The sequence below is a fragment of the Megalopta genalis genome, chromosome 5, assembly GCF_051020955.1.
Source record: "Megalopta genalis isolate 19385.01 chromosome 5, iyMegGena1_principal, whole genome shotgun sequence".
In the NCBI taxonomy this organism is placed as follows: domain Eukaryota; kingdom Metazoa; phylum Arthropoda; class Insecta; order Hymenoptera; family Halictidae; genus Megalopta; species Megalopta genalis.
The window spans coordinates 5,304,692-5,325,875 of NC_135017.1; the positions used below are offsets into that span (position 1 = coordinate 5,304,692).

At 34.4% G+C, this 21,184-nt stretch overlaps 1 protein-coding gene across 5 annotated transcripts in view; it reads left to right on the forward strand.

Moving 5' to 3' along the window:
* The window catches only part of LOC117224088 (uncharacterized), a 211,503-nt gene that overhangs the window by 71,415 nt on the left and 118,904 nt on the right, over positions 1 to 21,184 (forward strand). The window lies entirely within an intron of this gene.

Sequence of the window (21,184 nt, forward strand, 5' to 3'; positions counted from 1 at the left end):
CCACTTCTCCCGAAGCGTTCGCTCGGCTTGTGCGAGCGCGAGAGGCAATGCCCGTGACGTTCCACGAACTGTGCTCGATTTTATGCCGCCGAACAGTGTCGCAACTCGAGGTACAGACTGGTCGAAACGTGTCTCCCTAATTTTACTGCAACAAATGAATATACTTATTGTTTCATATGTATATATAACAGTTGTTTAACAGAGAACATTTTCTTATCGGAGAGATATATCAATATTGATTGTAGAATAATAAAATGAGGCGAAAACAAATACGTGCATTTGCAAATAAATGCATTATAAATCATCGTTTTTTAGACCACAATTCATTTTCACTCGACGAAATGGTGTTTCCATCGGACGAATTTCCAATGTACATCGAAATAATGCAAAATTGATGTATTCTTGAGTTTTATATATTTTCATAAAACTTTCATATATTTCGCTAAGACGGTTGCGCTTCTTAAAATTGTTCTGATCGTCGGAAGATTCCTTTCATGAAATAGCAATCGCGTTGTCACCGAGAATGTTAATCTAAAATAAGAGCTTGTAAGATTTAAAATGCTAATTAATTTATGTTGGTAAAACCGCGAACACACAGAGAAACATTAATATTCTTATTATATATTCGTTGTTTCTTATGACGGGCATCTTTCTTTTTTCTTTTTTTTTGCGAATTTAAGTTCCGAGTTCTGTCCACCCAATTAGCATTAATCGCGACACTATGCGCCGTTAATTACAATGTTATCGCGATGTTGACGTTTCGCGCTTATGGTCGCGGCGTAAAGGTTATGGTGTACGATTCCTTTTCCGTTTGCCATCGAGGTCCCCGTACCTGTTCGACAAATTCGATCCCAACGATTCCGAGTACATTATCGAATCGTTCCTAACCTAACATTAGACTGCTTTGGAAAGTACAAAATCGTTATCGATTTAAATTCGTCAGTGTAAATTGGGAATTCTGATAGGAAAAGTGTCGGTATTTTCGTGGTGGACATTTGGCCACGTTATCACGCCACGAAGCGTGTATATTCTGCATACATTTGAATAATTCGCCTTTTAGTGTGTTTCTGGAATTTGTTGGACTATAGGAACGCTAGTAATTAATGTTCTTTTAATGTGATGTTAAAGACGCTTATACGCGTTATCGGCTACGATAAAATGCGCTGCAATAAAAAGGTCAGTGGAGTCCTTGAAGAATGTCGTATCGTGAATGAACAACGTCATTACACAATGGTTTCGTAGGATGCTTATCAACCTGCTATCTCCGAGAGGCATTATTTTATTAGCGTTTGCCGGCGTCACGGCGGCATCGGCCGGCCATGTTTGGTACTACGTTAATAGGGTAACGACGGGCAAACTTATTCATTTAATTAGATTCAATTTAATATATGTAATTAAGATTTTATATTATATATATTACATTGTGTTATTACAATTATGTTACGTACATTATATTATATATAATATATATGATTAAAATTTTATATTATATTACATACATTATATACATGTAATATATACAAATTTTGTATTATATTATAATATAAATTTAAATTATAATATAATACAAAATTTGTATACTGTAATACTGTGAATAATATAATAATATAATATATAATAATATATATAATATATATTATTATATATTATATACTATATTATATTTATTTATATTATATTATTATATTATTCACAGTATTACAGTATACAAATTTTGTATTATATTATAATACTGTGATAATATAATATACTGTAATAATACTGTAATAATATAATATAAATAAATATAATATAATATATAATAATATATATATATAATATATATTATTATATATTATATTATTACAGTATTATTACAGTATATTATATTATCACAGTATTACAATTACGTCACATATGTTATATTATACATAATGTACATAATTAAAATATATGTATATTATATTATAGTTTAAATTTCTGTTACATTACAATGTAATATATTACATTACGTTATTACAATTACGTTACATATATTGTATTACACATAATATAGAATAATTAAAATGGTATATTGTGTTATAATTTAAATTAAATCACAATACATAATGCCATATTTACATTTCGATTCGCCAATAAATCAATGGTGTCGCATCTTTTGGCGTTGCGTTTTCTAGTCGAATTTTCAAAGCCGTGGACAATTGATTTATTCATTGTCAACGATATAAGACGAATTCTTGCTTTGTTGATCCACTTTTGTCGCGTAATCAATGATAAACAAACGGTTATCGCGACGGCACGATTTTACGTGTGGGACGATTGTTTTCCCGATTTCGTAAACGAGATAACAAAGCGATGCACACAAGCATCGGGCGTGTTTCAACAGTGCTCGCCGTACGGGTTTCACGTTTGACGTTGCCGGTTGTGCAAAGCTTCGATAACAATCGCATGGTTTCGTGCAGGAATTCGTGATCCCCGACGATCAATATTTTAGAGCGACGCTCCCGACACGGGAATTACCGTTGAACATTATTGCCAATTTGTTCGGTTTCATCGTCGCGCGTTTAATTTTGCAAAAAGCGACATCGTATAATTTCATAATTCAGCGTCTAATCAGTTCCATCGTTTAATGAGCGACCGTTATCACTTATATTTTATTTATCGTTTGTGGCAGCGAAATTCTCGTCGCAAGTCATATTCGCGCTAATTGACCGGTAACTTGATAATCATTGGGATTTTAATTAACTCGACGATCCATGTTTTACTGTGAGCACGCTTAACGATTCGATTTTAATACTTTATATTTAAGTTTCCGATAATTACAGTTATCCAGACGATTTTTTTTATAATATTGCCTGCGTTTAGACATATACGGTTACATTCTAATTTAGTATTATAAATATAATAATGTTGCGCGCGTTTAAACATCTACGGTTACACTTGAATTTAGTATTATAAACACAGTGCACTTGTAATAAATGTTTGCTTTATAAATCGTATTTCTCTTAATAGAGCAATAGAGACTGTAAAGTCTTTTTTTTAATGATTTTCAGCTATAATTATTTTGAGTTTACAATGTTTATTCTTTATATTGTACAATTATTTTTGTTCAGTTATAACTTGTGTTTGAAAAAGAATCATACGAAGCAGAAACTATAGTAAAATTGCTAAATTGTTTCTGAATTTAGCAAATAATCTTTTCAAATATTTTAAATCCTATTTCCATGTGTAACTGCTATTTAAAAAAAAAAGATTATTTGCTAAATTCAAAAGCAATTTAGCAAATTCAGTATTTAGCAAATAAACGTTTTTTGAAATAATAGTTACATATAGAAACAGCATTCCAAATATTTTCATTGATATTTCCATACGTAATTACTTAAAACGAAATTTATTTGCTAAATTAAGAAACAATTTAGCAAATTCAGTATTTAGCAGATAAACGGTTTTTGAAATAATAGTTACATACAAAAACAGCATTTTCAAATATTTTACATGCTATTTCCACATGTAACTGCTATTTAAAAAAAAGAGTTTATTTGTAAAATTCTGTATCACACGAGAAGATAAAAATATTTATAGTCTATTTATTATTTCAAACATTCATTTTTTTCCAGCACTGATACTAAGTCGTAGTCTGTTGTAAAAAAATTTTCTGTTGAAAGAAAGATACTATTCAAATAGAAAGTGGCAAACAATGACTGTTTAGATAGCCTGATATTTACGATTTCTAGACGGCGAACCTTCATGCAAGTTCTCATTTCCTGTACCTAATTTTATTATTTACCAAATCGAGGAAAAAATACTTCTTTGACTACGATCTTATACCTTTAGGAAAAATTATATAAATATATTGTTTACCTCTATCGATGCACAACACGTATCCTGGCATCTCAATAATCGCATGTGCCATAAGTGCACAAACATATTGAGTCATTTTACAAAAATCGAGGCGATTGAAATTTTATTTTTGCGAACTACACAATACTAGGTAAAATAAAATACTAATTAAATAAAATAATTGTTTTCATTGACGCAGACGTTTTTAGCAAATTTCAACAAATTTCACAAATTACATGTATATATGACGTAAGTGCATAAACACAGTGGAGTCATTCCACAAAAATCGAAATGCTAGAAATTTTATTTCCGCGGACTATAAAATACTTTCGACAAAAAAAATAAAATAAAATAAAAACTATTTTCTATTCTTATAAAATTATTCTTTCGTTTCCAAATTTTGCTTATGCCATGAACATATGCAAGAATAAAATTATTCGTCGAAAATCAGAACGAGGGAAATTTCATTTTCGCGAAGAAATATTAACGATGTAAATAAGATAAACATTTTTATCGGCACAGAATGGTTTCCTAATAGTCGAAAAATTAGCGTACAGCTTGAATAAATCGATGTCCGATGATTTTTCAAATTTGCTGAGATCGTCACGAGTGCGCCATTTCGCACGCGATCGATCAACTCCTCGGACGGCGCGTGATCGTTACGTAAAACAAAAATGAACGTTTCGCAATGCGTCGTCGTCGTCGTCGTCGTTGTTGTCACGTTGAAGGTACCGTTTTCAAAATAATAAAACGGTACTTCAACGGTCGTCATATCGGGAATAAAGAGGCCGCGTGAATCGAATTCCATCGTATCGAGGCCATTTTCCGATAGACTCAATTATTTATACGGAATTTAGGTCACTTTTCCGATAAATTCGATTCTAACGATCGATCGGTCGATCGATCGGTCGATCATCGACGTTGCGTAAAAACCGAACGTGTACGTTTATCGCTGGACACTTAGAACTATAATTCATACATGTTCGAAGAAGTGTTTCCGATTCGAGATAATCATTCGCGCCGCTTTTAATCAAACTTTACACAGTTTCCACGGTTCTTTCAATAGTCGTAAAAACACAATAAACTTCTCGATTGCTAAATTATCCCACCTTTAACCTTCTACACGTGGAGCTCCACGAATCCGTAGTTTGTGAAGCAATGCATACAGGGTATCCCGTTTCAGTTGAGATTGCAAAAAATCTCGTGGACGCGTGATTTAATTTAATTAGCTGTGTTTGACGAGTATACTCGTCGTGGAGGAGTGGCAGTATTTTCTGTCATGACGAGTATACTCGTCGTGGACGCGTGATTTAATTTAATTAGCTGTGTTTGACGAGTATATTCGTCGTGGAGAAATGGCGGTATTTTGTGTCACGACGAATATACTCGTCACACGGAGAAGTGGCAGCATTTTGTGTCATGGTGAGTATACTCGTCACACGGAGAAGTGGCAGCATTTTGTGTCATGGCGAGTATACTCGTCGTGGAGGAGTGGCAGTATCTTCTGTCATGACGAGTATACTCGTCGTGGACGCGTGATTTAATTTAATTAGCTGTGTTTGACGAGTATATTCGTCGTGGAGAAGTGGCGGTATTTTGTGTCACGACGAATATACTCGTCACACGGAGAAGTGGCAGCATTTTGTGTCATGGTGAGTATACTCGTCACACGGAGAAGCGACAGCATTTTGTGTCATGACGAGTATACTCGTCGTGGAGAAGTGGCAGTATCTTTTGTCATGACGAGTATATTCGTCGTGGAGAAGTGGCAGTATCTTCTGTCATGACGAGTATACTCGTCGCACGGAGAAGCGACAGCATTTTGTGTCATGACGAGTATACTCGTCGTGGAGAAGTGGCAGTATCTTTTGTCATGACGAGTATACTCGTCGTGGAGGAGTGGCGGTATCTTTTGTCATGACGAGTATATTCGTCGTGGAGAAGTGGCAGTATCTTCTGTCATGACGAGTATACTCGTCGCGCGGAGAAGTGACAGCATTTTGTGTCATGATGGGTATTATAGTAGTAAAATTGCTAATTTTATAAAATAAAACCGTCCTTTTCATCCAATATTTTAACGACGAGTATATTCGTCATCGCTCGGCTCTCGCGACACATATAACAAGTGCGCGCTCTGAAAAGGAGACGCCACAGCTAACTGGTCAAAGAAAAACAAACCGACAGAGAGATCGCTGTTAATTAAGATTAAATCAAATCTTATTTGAATAAATTGTTATTCGACTTCCATTCGATATGGCGTCGGATAAAATTGTCTCGGTTGGTCTTCGCCTCTTATCCGTCGTCCGAATCAAATTTGGCCCAATCATACTTCACGCAGATAGCGAACTAATCGCCGCGAACGAGGCGAACGAGGTTTCTACGAGGGACCTCGAAAATCTCAGCGAAAAGGTCACAGGCTCGGCACTTATGCTACTGGTTCCGCAGTCCGATAAACGGGAAATTTGTTGACCGGTTCTCGGTGTTCCATAAATTCGACGTTAACTGGCTCGTTAACATTTTCCGCACGAGAGGAACGCTCGCAGAAAAATCTATCCGCTTATAACATCGCGCGGATATCTCTCTAATATTCTAATGTGTCTGCTTCGATAACCGTTCTCGAGCTATTAAGCAGATTTTTTTAAACCTATCCGCGTGTCGCTCGATCGCGCCCAACCGTGGAATTTTAATGTTCGACGAATGATTTCGCGACGGTCGCGCGCCATTAACAATCGCGAGGAACACGAAATATGATGCTTCGTTCGATTTGGGTTTCAAACGATTCTGATCTTTTTGTTTTGGACGCTTGAGCATAAAATTACGGAAATTATTGTACGTACATACGTAGGAAATCATGCGAACATGTTGAAAAAAGTCTAGCAAGAATTTGATACCATGAGAAAAGACTGTATACTTTTAAATGTTCCTACCGAATTCATTTTTCAGAAATTAATGTTGGATGAATTTGTATCTTGAAGATACTTTTGTGTTACTGAATTTTGTGTTTGTTACTCGAATAAGAATTCGTTCATATGGAAAATAATCGATTTGAATACAAATGATGTATATATATATATGTGTGTAAATATAATTAATATAATATAATATATAATATAATATTATATATTATATAATATATAATGTAATATAATTAATATATTAAATAATATATATGTAAATATATTTTTATAAAAGTATGTAATAACAGGAACAGTTAACAATTATTTGCGTTATTATTTGAATAACTGTACAAACTCTATTCGAATAAAGAACTGTTCGAATAATTTTATAATCTCTATTTGAATAACTTATTCCAATAAGGAATTATTTGAATTATTTTGCAATATTTATTTGAATAACTTATTCGAATACTTTTGCAATATTTATTTGAATAACTTATTCGAATAATTTTGCAATCTTTATTTGAATAACTTATTCGAATCAAGAATTATTCGAATTATTTTGTAATATTTATTTGAATAACTTATTCGAATCAAGAATTATTTGAATAATGCAATATTTATCTGAATAACTTATTCGAATCTAGAATTATTCGAATAAAATATTCAACTAAAAAGAACTCATTTGGATAATCATCTTAGACAAATATTTATTTGAAACTATTCAAATAATGTTCAACTCTGGCACAAAGCTCGAAATATATTATTTATAGACGATAAACATCAAAATTTTCGATGTTCGAAAATTTTTCGTGTTAGTGTGCTAAATAACACTAATTGTTAAAGATTACTGAATGGTGAAAATTTCAGTCTCGAAATACGATGTGTTGTGTAAGGTAAATGGTTTCATCGAAACTTATTTTTGGATAACACCTTCTGAAGATGTTTCGTTTTTTGCTAGTGCAAATGAAAGCTGGAAGGACATAGTTTATTATAGAATCGTTGTCATTTAGCAGCAGTTATGGTCTTGCGATAAAAATGTAAAAAAATCGATTAACTTTTGTTGAGGACACAATTTCGGTGTAAGAATGGGTTTGACAAAATCGACGTTTTTATGTTATTCTGTGGTGATTTTCGATGTCTTGATAGTGGAATTAGAAGCTGGAAGAACGTACTTGATAATCGAATCATCATTGTTCGAAAATAATTATAATATCCGGCTGTGAAATTTTTCAAAATTTCAATGAATTTCCATTGACAAAACAATTCAAGCGTAAGAATGTTTTTTTAAAAGCAATGATTTTATGTCGTCGTGTGGTGTTTTTTTTTAATTATTAATATTGAAAATGGAAGCTGGAATTACGTACTTCATGATAGAATCGTCGCTGTTCAAAAAGTAATTACAATTACATATTAAAAATTGAGAAAATTCTATCAATGTTCACGAGAAACACGATTTAAGCGTACGAATGTGTCTCTTAATATCAATTTTGCTTACGTCATCCCGTGATGCTTTTTTTATGTGTTGATAGTGGAATTGGAAGCTGAAAGAACGTACTTCACGATAAAATGATCACTGCTCAAAAATAATTACGATCACACATTGAAAATTGAGAAGTTTCTATCAATTTTCGCGAGAAAATATTCTTCTAAATCTCTCCATTAACAGTCCCTCATTTGTTAAGAATACGAGTATAAATAAATATTAAAACTCCATATATTTCTTCGTCACGTTTATTAACGAAACAATGAATTGAATTTCCATGATACATTTTATTGAAATTTATATCCACAAATTACTATATAACTAAATTCTAATTTTAATGCATCATTTTCCGCCAATTAAAAGCTCGCGCTATGAATTTGAAAACAACGAAAGCGACAGTCGTTGATTCGCGGAAATTCAACTCTAATGGAACAGCATGTTTATAAGAATGACATCGATTTCTACACGATTATGCAACACGGTGTTCAACATCGTTTAATCTAAGTGGTTGCATGGTAGTATGCCACGGTCGCGTATCTCGACGCCGTTTTAATCTAATTAGACTAGCGTTATCGAGTCAGCTGGGTGGGCAGGTGCAAGGATCACGCCGATATGGGGCCTCTCTTCTCTCGTTTTGCCGATTCTGTAACACGGCCGGGGCGGCACCGCAGAGACGTCTTGTACATACATGCTTGTACATACAAAACACTTTCGCCGTCGACGATCGCCTTTTTGCGCGTCAGGTGTGAGCAAATATCCTGGCCTTGATTCGAAAATCTGGGACACGCATTACACACGTGCGTATCGACCGGCCGTAATCAGAGTGGATACAATCGCCGGTTTGCCCGCGCACGTTCCACCTCGCGATCTCTTTTTCTCTATTTCCTTCATTTCACCTGTCCAAGGCCTGTCATTTTCTCTCCGGATAATCGCAGTTTTATGCAGCCTCCGATTGCTCGGATACCTCGGCGATTCGGAATCTGGCCGATCGAGTACTCCCGATGATCCCTTGACGACCGAGTATTTGGCGAATGAGTAATTGAGTAGTCGAGTGTTCGATCGCTCGAGTAATTAATACCGCGACACTGAAATTATTATCGTGGTGGTCGTGTAAAATAAGTAAATAAAAACTTGAAATCTTTGATTTATTAAATTTCACGGCATAAAATTTCACGACAGGATAATGATTTTTATTTCAATTCAATTTTTATATACATATACATGTATATATTGTATATATACAATTCTATATATTTCTTTATTACGTTAATCAGTGAAATAATTAACGGAATTTTAAAAAAAATTTATTAAAACTTCGTTCTATAAATTATTATATAATTAAATTGTAAATATTCGATGCACCATTCTGTGAAGATAAAATTCATGTTTAATCTTAATAATCGCATTAGTGCTTCAGTGATTACTATAATAAAATAATTAAAAGTTCACGCCGAAAAAATATAAAATTTAATTATACATATGTATATTAATTATATACACGTGTATTTTATTACAATATATCGAAAGCTGAATTGAAATAATTATTATATCGTTGTGAAATTTTATAAGAATTATATACAATATAAAATCACAAAATCTTTTATTTATTAATTGCTATACAATTTCACGGCAGTGCAATGATTTTTATTTCCATTCAACGTTTGGTATATTATAATAAAATACATACATATATATAAAATTAAGTTTTATATTAAAAATTTTGTATTCGAAATTTTATGTTTAGAGTTAATTTTATATTTGAAATTTTACATTTAGAATTAATTTTATATTTGAAACTTCACATTTAAAATTAATTTTATATTTGAAACTTTACATTTAGAATTAATTTTATATTTGAAATTTTACATTTAGAATTAATTTTATATTTGAAATTTTACATTTAGAATTAATTTTATATTTGAAATTTTATACTTAGAATTTTATATAAATATCAATTCCTATAAAATGTCACAGCAGCAATCCCAATTTCTAAGCTGATCAATTTTCGCCCGAAATGCCGTTAATAATTTCTCAAAGAAAATGCAAAGATGCGTCGATGGCGGAGACACTTATTTCATTTTCTCCATTGACGGCCGCGCTGTGCGCCACCTCGGCGGAGAGCAGCGATTTCCAGGAACGGAGGCCAGCGAACTGCACCGAGCCTGATTTATGCAGTATGTACACGATTAAGTAATCGTTCGTTCCCGATCCGTTTACGTAAGTGCGTGGAGCGAGCCGCCGCATGCTCTCGAAGCAGAGGAGAAGAGAGAGAGAGAGAGAGAGAGAGAGAGAGAGAGAGATCTCTACGTGACCGTGTTCCCGTGCGCGGAAACCGAAAACGATGCGGCGCACGATTTTTCCAGATTTCGTCAAGGTCGGAAACTGAATCGGCGACGGTACATTTCGTATGCAACACGTCCCAGACGCGTGGGATGCACCGTTATTCGCCCTGCAATGCAGATTCCGCGATACGTAAATGCAACGGCGGATTGCGGCTCGCCGAGATCGGCCACGGAAACGTCCGATACGAAGTTGCGCTATTCGTGAAATCATTGCAATTTCGAGAATTCGTTTTATTGCCTGGAATGCAGGTGAACGATGCACAGTGGGCTGTTCGACGGATTTAGCCGGACAAAAATGTCGGTTTTTGTCAGTCTCGTAGGCAGAAATCAGTTGTTACCTGGAATAATTGATTGTTATTTGTTCATAATTTTGTTGTTATTTGTTCGTAATTACTTTTATTTGTTCGCAATTACTTTTATTTGTTGGTAATCATTTGTATTTTGCGTAATTACATTTATTTCTTTGTAATTGTTTTTGTTTGTTTCTAATTATTTTCAGCTGTTCATAATTACTTTTTATTTGTTCGTAATTATATTTAGGTGTTCATAATTACTCTTTATTCGTTCATAACTATTTTTATTAATGCATAATTATTTTTTCCGAACTAAAATAGTATAAATGAGATAGTAGGTACAGTTTAGACAATAATTTCGGCCAAATTCGACAAGCACCCCACTGTGCGATCTGCAAAATGTTACGATTTTTGCAAAAGACGATTTATTTATTTATTTATTATTTATTATTTATTCCACCTCTATTCTGTTCGTTTATTTTTCTTTTTCACAAAAGAAATTCTTTTTATAATTAAAGAAAACGCGTTGGCGAAATGATTTGCAGAAAATTCGAACCGGCGAAAAAACTACTATCAACGTGCGTATTTTCAAAATTTTATCTGGGAACGCTGTCCTCCCTTAAATACTGTGAAAGAAATCTTATTGTAAGAACGATTGAAAAATCGGTGTTACGTCCGACTGGGCCAATACGTCGATGTCCTAAAGTTTTCAGCAAGTATGTAATACCCGATCCGCAAAAACGGGTTCGATCAGTCGAGATTGAGCCGTTTTTCGAGGATCGTGTCCGCGAGACGATCACGAGAGAGAAAAAAAGGAGACGGGCCGTTAAAACGGATCGGTGGCCCCATACACCCAAGAAACGTGTCCTAACGTGGAAAGTATCGACCTGGTGACGATATCCTTTCCGGGCGAGACGATCTTCTCGGACGTCCACAGAGAGAACCAGTGAGAGAGGAGAGAGGAGAGAGAGAGAGAGAGAGAGAGAGAGAGAGAGAGAAAAAGTGAACTCTTACGGGTTGCGTTTTACCGTTACACAATCGTCTATTTTCGACGTCGATCTGCTCCAGCAACTTTAGCTCGCATTTTTCGGACTTATCATTTGAGCCGTTTATTTTGAAAGTGGCATAAGTCACTTTTTCAAAAAAATCGAGTTAATGGTAACACTAATTACAATTGAACGGTATCTTTTCATTAAAAAAAAAAAAGTGACTTATGCCACTTTCAAAATAAACGGCTCATTTAAGAAGATACTACACGTTCGTTGATAATTGAGTGAGAATTTTTGCAATTTATTGAGAGCACGAGTACTTCGTTGTTTCAATTGTTTGGCGATTTAATGTTCCAGCATTCGATCGTTCAAGTAGTCTGTCGTGTGAATTTTCACGTATTGAATTGTCCGAATTCTGAAATATTCAGTTATCTGAATTATCAATTATTCGTTTAAGTTCACAAGTATTCAATTATTCAAATTCTCAAATACTCCAATATACAAAATCCGAAAAGTTCACGCTTCGTCTATTTTCGACGTTGATCTGCTTCAGCAACTTTAGCTCGCATTTTTCGGACTTATCATTTAAGAAGATACTACACGTTCGTTGATAATTGAGTGAGAATTTTTGCAATTTATTGAGAGCACGAGTACTTCGTTGTTTCAATTGTTTGGCGATTTAATGCTCCAGCATTCGATCGTTCAAGTAGTCTGTCATGTGAATTTTCACGTATTGAATTGTCCGAATTCTGAAATATTCAGTTATCTGAATGATCAATTAATCGTTTAAATTCACAAGTATTCAATTAATCAAATTCTCAAATATTCTAATATACAAAATCCGAAAAGTTCACGCTTCGTCTATTTTCGACGTCGATCTGCTTCAGCAACTTTAGCTCGCATTTTTTGGACTTATCATTTAAGAAGATACTACACGTTCGTTGATAATTGAGTGAGAATTTTTGCAATTTATTGAGAGCACGAGTACTTCGTTGTTTCAATTGTTTGGCGATTTAATGCTCCAGCATTCGATCGTTCAAGTAGTCTATCGCGTGAATTTTCGCGTATTGAATTGTCCGAATTCTGAAATATTTAGTTATCTGAATGATCAATTAATCGTTTAAATTCACAAGTATTCAATTAATCAAATTCTCAAATATTCCAATATACAAAATCCGAAAAGTTCACGCTTCGTGACTTGTTCAATACTTCGACCACGGCTCGAGTCCGTCCCGACCTTCTGTCAAAGCCTCGTGCTGCGGGCTCTCGACCTTCGCGCCCTCCTCTCATTGGTCAGCGTTTTTCGTTAATAACTCGTAAACAAAGCCGCAGATTGCATTTTCGCAAAGGAAAAACTTACTTAGAACGATCTCAGCTATTCTACATTTCCGTATTGCGAGACATTTTTGGGACACCCTGTATATTGAAATTCCCGAGTACTCATTTAAATTCTTATAAAGCTCGGTAATCCGAATTCTGAAATATTCAACCATCTGAATTCTGAAATATTCAATCATCGGAATTCTGAAATATTCAATTATCTGAATGATTAAAAATTCAATCATCTGAATTCTGAAATATTCAGTTATTTGAATTCTTAAAAACTCAATCATCTGAATTTCCAAATATTTAGTTTTCTGAAGAGAACTCAAAGAACTCAAGAACTCAACTTCAAGACTCAATTGTAAGAATTCTCAACTATTCATTTGAATTCACAAGTATTCAATTATTCCAATTGTCAAATACTGAATACATATCTGAATTCCCAAGTATTCTTCTAAATTCTCAAAAATTGCAATCATCTAAATTCTGAAATATTCAGTTATTTTAATTATTAAAAGTTCAATCATCTAAACTCTCAAATATTCAGTTATCTGAATTATCAACTATTCGTTTAAATTCGCATGTATTCAATTATTCGAATTCTTAAATATTCAATAGATGTTTAAATTCTCAAGAAAGTCAGTCATCTGAATTCTGCAATATTCAGTTATCTAAATTCTTAAAAATTGACTCATCCGATCTCTCAAATATTTGGTCTTCTGGATATTCTGGTATTCAATTATCTTCAAATACTCAATCTTATGGTCTCAAAAATATTATCTCAAAATACTCTATGTCAAATATTCAAACAATTGACCATCAGAATTCTCAATTGTTCGATCTTCTGTATTATTAAATATTCAAGTGTTAAAGTACTCAAATATCCAAAGTCTCAATCTTCAAATACTCAGTCGTCAGAATTCACAAATATTTGAATCTTTTGAATTCTCAAATATGAAGTCGTCTAAATTCTCAAATACTCAATTGTCTTAATACTCAAAAGACTCAGCTATCTGAATTCTCTGAATTCTAAATCATCTGAATTCTCAAATACTCAATATCTCAAAACTCAATCTTATGAATTCCCAAACTCTCATAATAATTATAAGAGTCCAAATAATAAATATAACAATCCAAATAATTCGTTAGCTTTTGTAAATATCTATAGAATTATCGGCTCCGTGGGAATTAATATTGATATTCCAACCATCGATCACCGACTTATAAAATGGTTAAAATTAGAATTATCAACGATCGATATGATTTCGAACGATCGATATTATTTCGAACGATTAATATGATTTCGAACGATTGATATGATTTCGAACGATCAATTTGATCTTGAACGATCGATATTATTTCGAACGATTGATATGATTTCGAACGATCAATTTGATCTCGAACGATCGATATTATTTCGAACGATTGATATGATTTCGAACGATCGATATGATTTCGAACGATCGATATGATTTCGAACGATCGATATGATTTCGAACGATCGATATGATTTCTAACGATCGACATAATTACTTCGAACGGTCGAAACGATTTCGAACGGTCGATATGATTTCGAACGATCGATATAATTTCGAACAATCGATATAATTTCGAACGACCGATATAACCTCGAATGATCGATATGATTTCTAACGATCGATATGATTTCGAACGATCGACATAATTATTTCGAACGATCGAAACGATTTCGGACGATCGATATTATTTCGAACGACCGATATAATTTCGAACGACCGATATAATTTCGAACGATCGATATGATTTCTAACGATCGACATAATTACTTCGAACGGTCGAAACGATTTCGAACGGTCGATATGATTTCGAACGATCGATATAATTTCGAACAATCGATATAATTTCGAACGACCGATATAATCTCGAATGATCGATATGATTTCTAACGATCGATATGATTTCGAACGATCGACATAATTATTTCGAACGATCGAAACGATTTCGGACGATCGATATTATTTCGACCGACTGATATTAATTTCGAACAGTCGATATGATATCGCGCAATCGACAACTCGACGCCGGTATATCCGTATATCGAATACCGTCGTAGACGAGTCTTCGACTGCGGCTAATAAATAATTGAACGATCGCCGGGCATGAAGGAAGACACAAAAATTATACTAACGACCGAGAGGAATTCCGGGAGAAAAAGTTTCACTGACTGGGAAATATACCCGGTATATATCGCCGCCGCGTAATATATCGTTCTTCAACTGTAACGTGCATTTCGTCTCGGTCTAGGTGATACTGCACCGCACCGGGCGCAGTTACGGTTTATACCCGTTTACCAGGCCTTCTCCGCGATGCACCGGGGCTTTGTTTTTCTTTTTTAGACCGTCCGTCCAGGGAACCGATAATCGGAAGTCATGCAAATTCCACGACACAGTCGTTGAGCGTACTAGTCGTAACAGTACTTCCTATATGCTGCAAGTGACTGCGTTAACTTCTGCCGCTGGGTTCTTTCGTAATTGAAATGTATGAACCTGCGCAGAATTAATTAAACCGTCGTGGCACACTGTGCGCGCTACGGTCGATGTGTATCAGTGCACCGTCTGGCCATTAGGCTGCGAATTTTTCGCGTTCGCGGCTAAGAACGGCGCGCGAGATGGAAAACAGTGAAATCGGCGCAGGTAGAATATCATTTCGAGTTTGATCAAATTTGATTTCCCTTATTTTGTACATAATTTGTTTACTTACCTTCTGCTTGTTTCGTATTTAATTAATTGATTTGCTTTCTACTTGTTTTATACTTAATTTAGGTAGTTTCTACTTGTTTTATACTTAATTAATTTAGGTCGTTTTTACTTGGTTTATACTTAATTAATTTAGATAGTTTCTACTTGTTTTATACTTAATTAACTTAGATGGTTTCTGGTTGTTTTATACCTAATTTATTTAGATGGTTTCTGTTTGTTTTTTATTTAATTAATTTATTTGCTTTCTACTTATTTTATACTCAATTAATTTAGTTAGTTCTTACTTGTTTTATACTTAATTTATTTGCTTACTTTCTACTTATTTTATACATAATTTATTTACTTTCTTTCTACTTGATTTATACTTAATTTATTTAGACAATTTCTAGTTGTTTTCTACTTAATTAATTTATTTACTTTCTACTTATTTTCTAACTTAATTTATTTGCTTACTTTCTACTTATTTTCTACTTTCTTTCTACTTGTTTTATACTTAATTAATTTATTTACCTACTTTCTACTTATTTTATACTTAACTTATATGCTTGCTTGTTACTTGTTTCATACTGAAATCAAAAAACTAGCACTATAATTTTAAAGTGAAACTGACAAAATGAACAATATTTGAAATACAAATATCAATGTTCGCAATCACTCGATTAGAAAGAAGCTCGATAGTTTTTCGTTTACTCATCCAGGATTTTCGATTGTTGTACGTAGCATATAATCTACGCATTGACTCGATTTTTTCAAATCGATGCAAAGAAATTGAAATTTGCGATGCACGTAACGATCTGCGGTGCGGTGCGATGCGGTGCAGTGCGTTAAGTGTGACGGTCGATCGAAAGTAACCGCGACGAGATATCGACGATTAACGTTCCCCGATGCCGGAGAGGACTTTCGGATGAGCGCAGAGTCCCTCGGGTCGATCCGCAAGAAGCGGTCTTGCGAGATCGCGCGTGGATCAACGCACCGCGATCCACGCTGGAAAAACTGGTCCTCGTCGGCCCCTGTCTCAACTCTCAGTTCTCGGCTCTCGACTCGACACCGTCGTTTCTTCTCTCCCGTTCGGGGGGCATACTTTCATTGTTGCTTGGCGACTTCAACATTTAGCCTACCGCCATGCCGGCCAGTCTTATATACCTTCACGACGCATGATACGTGATATGATTATCGCAGCGACAACGGTACGCATTAATCGGCCCGACGGCGATCTTTTGCATATTGGTGCATGTTGATGCACATTCGTGCATATTGGTGTATATTGTTGCATGTTGATGCATATTCGTGCATATTTGTGCATCCTGGTGCATCTTGGTACATCTGGATGCATTTTGGTGCATTTTGTTACATCTGGATGCATTTTGGTGCATTTTGGTGCATCTTGGTACGTCTCGGTACATCTTCGTGCATCTCGGTGCATCTTGGTGCATCTCGGTGCATCTTGGTGCATCTCGGTGCATCTTCGTGCATCTCGGTGCATCTCGGTGCATCTTGGTGCATCTTGGTGCATCTCGGCACATCTTGGTGCATCTCGGTGCATCTTCGTGTATATCGGTGCATTTTGGTGCATCAGGGTACATTTTGGCGCATCTCGATGCATTTTGGTGCATCTTGGTACATTTTGGTGCATCTTGGAGCATCTTGGTGCATTTTGGTGCATCTTGGTGCATTTTGGTGCATCTTGGAGCATCTTGATGCATTTTGGGGCATCTTTGTGCATCTTGATGCATTTTGGGGCATCTTTGTGCATCTTGAGACATCTTGGCGCATCTTTGTGTATTTCTTTTGCATCTCCATGCTTTGCTGTTCATCTTGTAACAACTTTGTATATCTTATTGCAATTTGGTATGTTTTATTGCAAGCTTTGTATATCTCGTTACAACTTGTACTTTTTTTTACAATTTTGCGCACGTGATTGAAACATTGCGCATCTGAGCGCAACTTTATGCATCGGATCGCAACTCTGTGAATTGATTCGAAACTCCGTGAATTGAATCGCAACTCTGTGAATCGACTCGCAACTCTGTGAATCGACTCGAAACTCTGTGAATTGAATCGCAACTCTGTGAATCGACTCGCAACTCTGTGAATGGACTCGAAACTCTGTGAATCGACTCGCAACTCCGTGAATCGACTTGCAACTCTGTGAATCGACTCGCAACTCTGTGAATCGACTCGCAACTCTGTGAATGGACTCGAAACTCTGTGAATCGACTCGCAACTCCGTGAATCGACTTGCAACTCTGTGAATCGACTCGCAACTCTGTGAATGGACTCGCAACTCTGTGAATTTGAACACAACTTTGTGCATCTGATTACAATTTTGTCCATCTTATTGCACATTTGTGCTTCATTGCGCATTCTTGTGCGTCTCCTTGCATCTGTGTTGCATTTGCTTGCATCTGTATTGCATTTGCTTGCATTTGCTTGCATCTGTATTGCATTTGCTTGCATTTGCTTGCATCTGTATTGCATTTGCTTGCATTTGCTTGCATCTGTATTGCATTTGCTTGCATCTGTATTGCATTTGCTTTCGCATCTGCGTTGCATCTTCTTACATCTGTGTTGTTTTTCGTGCACCTTGTTGCACTATTGTGCACTCTATTGCATCTTTGTACGCCATATTGCAGTTTTGTGCACCCTGTTACATTTGCGTGCAACCTCGTGCATCTTTATGCGTCTTCATGCTCCGTCATTCTGCATTTTACTTGATCCTTTTGCATGTCAGTGCATCTTGATGCGTCCTGGTGCATCTTGGTGGTCCTCGGTGGATCGTATAAAATCCGTATTAATAACAAGCGCACGAATCCTCTGCATACTATAAAGAAATTAGTAAAATAGAAGCAACTCGAAAGAAAGTTGTATAAACGTTGGTGGCGGGATCGTATATTAAAGCATTAATTAAATAAAACGACAGACGCGAATACGCCTCGAGAAATTCTTCCCGTGCAAGACTAACCGGTTTAAAGACCCGAACGGGACGAATTAATAGAACCAGCTGTCCGGAGTCATTTAAATGATGTTAAGTAGCAAGAACAATTTTTCCAACGGATGTATGAGACTTCCACAAATATCTGTTTACAAATCTACATAATGTATTGCAGGATTCCGGTTGTATCTGGCACGAAATATGTGCCCTGATCCGAACCGCTAAAGAAACCTGACTTTTTTTCATTCTTCTTACGGGAATAGTGCGTTAAGAATATTAATTGACGCAGTCGGCGGTGAATGCGCAACAGTTCTTTTGCAAATAGTTGCTAACAGATGCAAGTAAAATCGATTGCCGAACTCTGGTTGTACGTAGCATGAAATACATGTTCTAGTTCTAGTTTAAAAAGAGCTCAGTTTTTTTGAAAATCCTCTGAAATGACAGTGCAGAAATATACTTAGTGCACTTGCGATTATTGAGTGCGCAAAATTTTCGAAAATAACTGCTAATGAATCTAAATAATTTATTGCCGAATGTCGGTTGTATTCGGTACGGAATGTTTATTTTTTCTTTTATTGAACTGTTTAAACGAACTCGATATTTTGCAGTTTTCTCAAAGAATAGTGCATAAGGAAACTTATATGTACTCGGAACGAATGCACGACGGTTATGCAAATAACTGTTAACGAATCTAAATAATTTATTGTCAAATTATACTGGCCGAACAGCTTAGAAAAATGAATTTTAAAAAATTGAATAGTGCGTAGAGAAGATAAATGCACTAGCGATTATTGAATGCACTTGCAATTATTAAATGCAATTGTTATTATGCAAATGTAATTATTGTACGCATTTATGTTAAATCCACGTAAGGAGCTGTTATCAAAATTAAATAATTTATTGATACTACTTGGAGAACAGCTTAAAAAAACTGTTTTTTTTCCTATAAGTTCTCTAAGAAAAAAAATAATGTGTAATGAAAATTTTTCTCCAACTTAATTAAATTTTAAAAATAATTTTACCAGATTAAAGTTTCAGGTATTACTATGGTATTAAAATTTTATTTCTTTAATTATATATTATTATATTATACATATATTACATTATATATATTATTTATGTTATTATATATATTATTATATATATTATATTATTACATATATTATTATTTATATTATATATATTATATTATATAATAATGTTATATTACTATATTATACTATATATTGCATTATTATATTATATATTATTATATTTTATATATGTTATTATATTATATATTATATTTTTATTTTTATTGTATTGTTTTATTTTTTGTTTATCTAAATTGATAGCAGATGACGTTATTTTGTAAGCTAATAGGTGATAGCTGTTGCACTATTATCTAACCCAATTACGTTAACAGTCTCTTGAAACGAACGATTTTATTTGAATAATTTTATTGAATGTCTGCGTGTGTTTGGCGACCTTATCAGCTTGATTATAGCGCCGACCGACCGGCTCAAAAGCTTCCTAATTGTAGTTCAAATATTAGCGATGCAATCTCCGGTTCATAAATTCTGGATATAACGACGTGTGTCCGTATCCCAGGAATTGTTTAAATTATGATAACCGGCCCGCGCGTCACGCGGCTGTGCAAAAACTGCTTGGCATACGATATTTGTTGCAATTTACAATGTCACGAAATTCTATCGTGTCGAACATTCTGCTCGTTGATGTTCAGGATTTCGACGCGCAGTCTTTCTTTTTTAAGGCAAATTCACTGAAAATTCAGTTGGAGACGACTTGTGTTAATAATTCAGTTGATAACTTTTCAATTTAGAGATTTTGTTGAAATCTATTTAGTTCAAGAATTCAGCTGAAATCTTTTTGAAATATTCTCAATCTAAAACTTCAGCTGAAATCTTTTTAGAACCTCTTTAATTCAGCTATAAAAATGTTTTATAAAATCTATCTAATTGAAATATTCAGCTAAAAATGTTTTTAAAATCTTTTTAATTTAAAAATTTGGCTGGAATCTTTTAAAAATCTTTCTAATTGAAAAATTCAGCTAAAAATGTGCTTAATAATCCTTTCGATTTAAAAATTTAGCCGAAGTTTTTTAAGAATCTGCTTAATTTGGAAATTTAGCTGAACATTTTTTAAAAATCTTCTTAATTTAGAAATTTAGTTAAGAAGTTTCTCATTTAGAGAATCATTTCGAAATTTAGATAAAACAATTGCTTAAATTAAACAGACAACTGTGAACTCAATCAAAAAGAATTGTTTCAAAAATATCGTTTCAGAATTGTTTGAATTATTAAATTGTTGAAGCAGCTAGATTCTCTTCCTTCATTTTCGAGAATCAATGATTTCTATCGTTCTA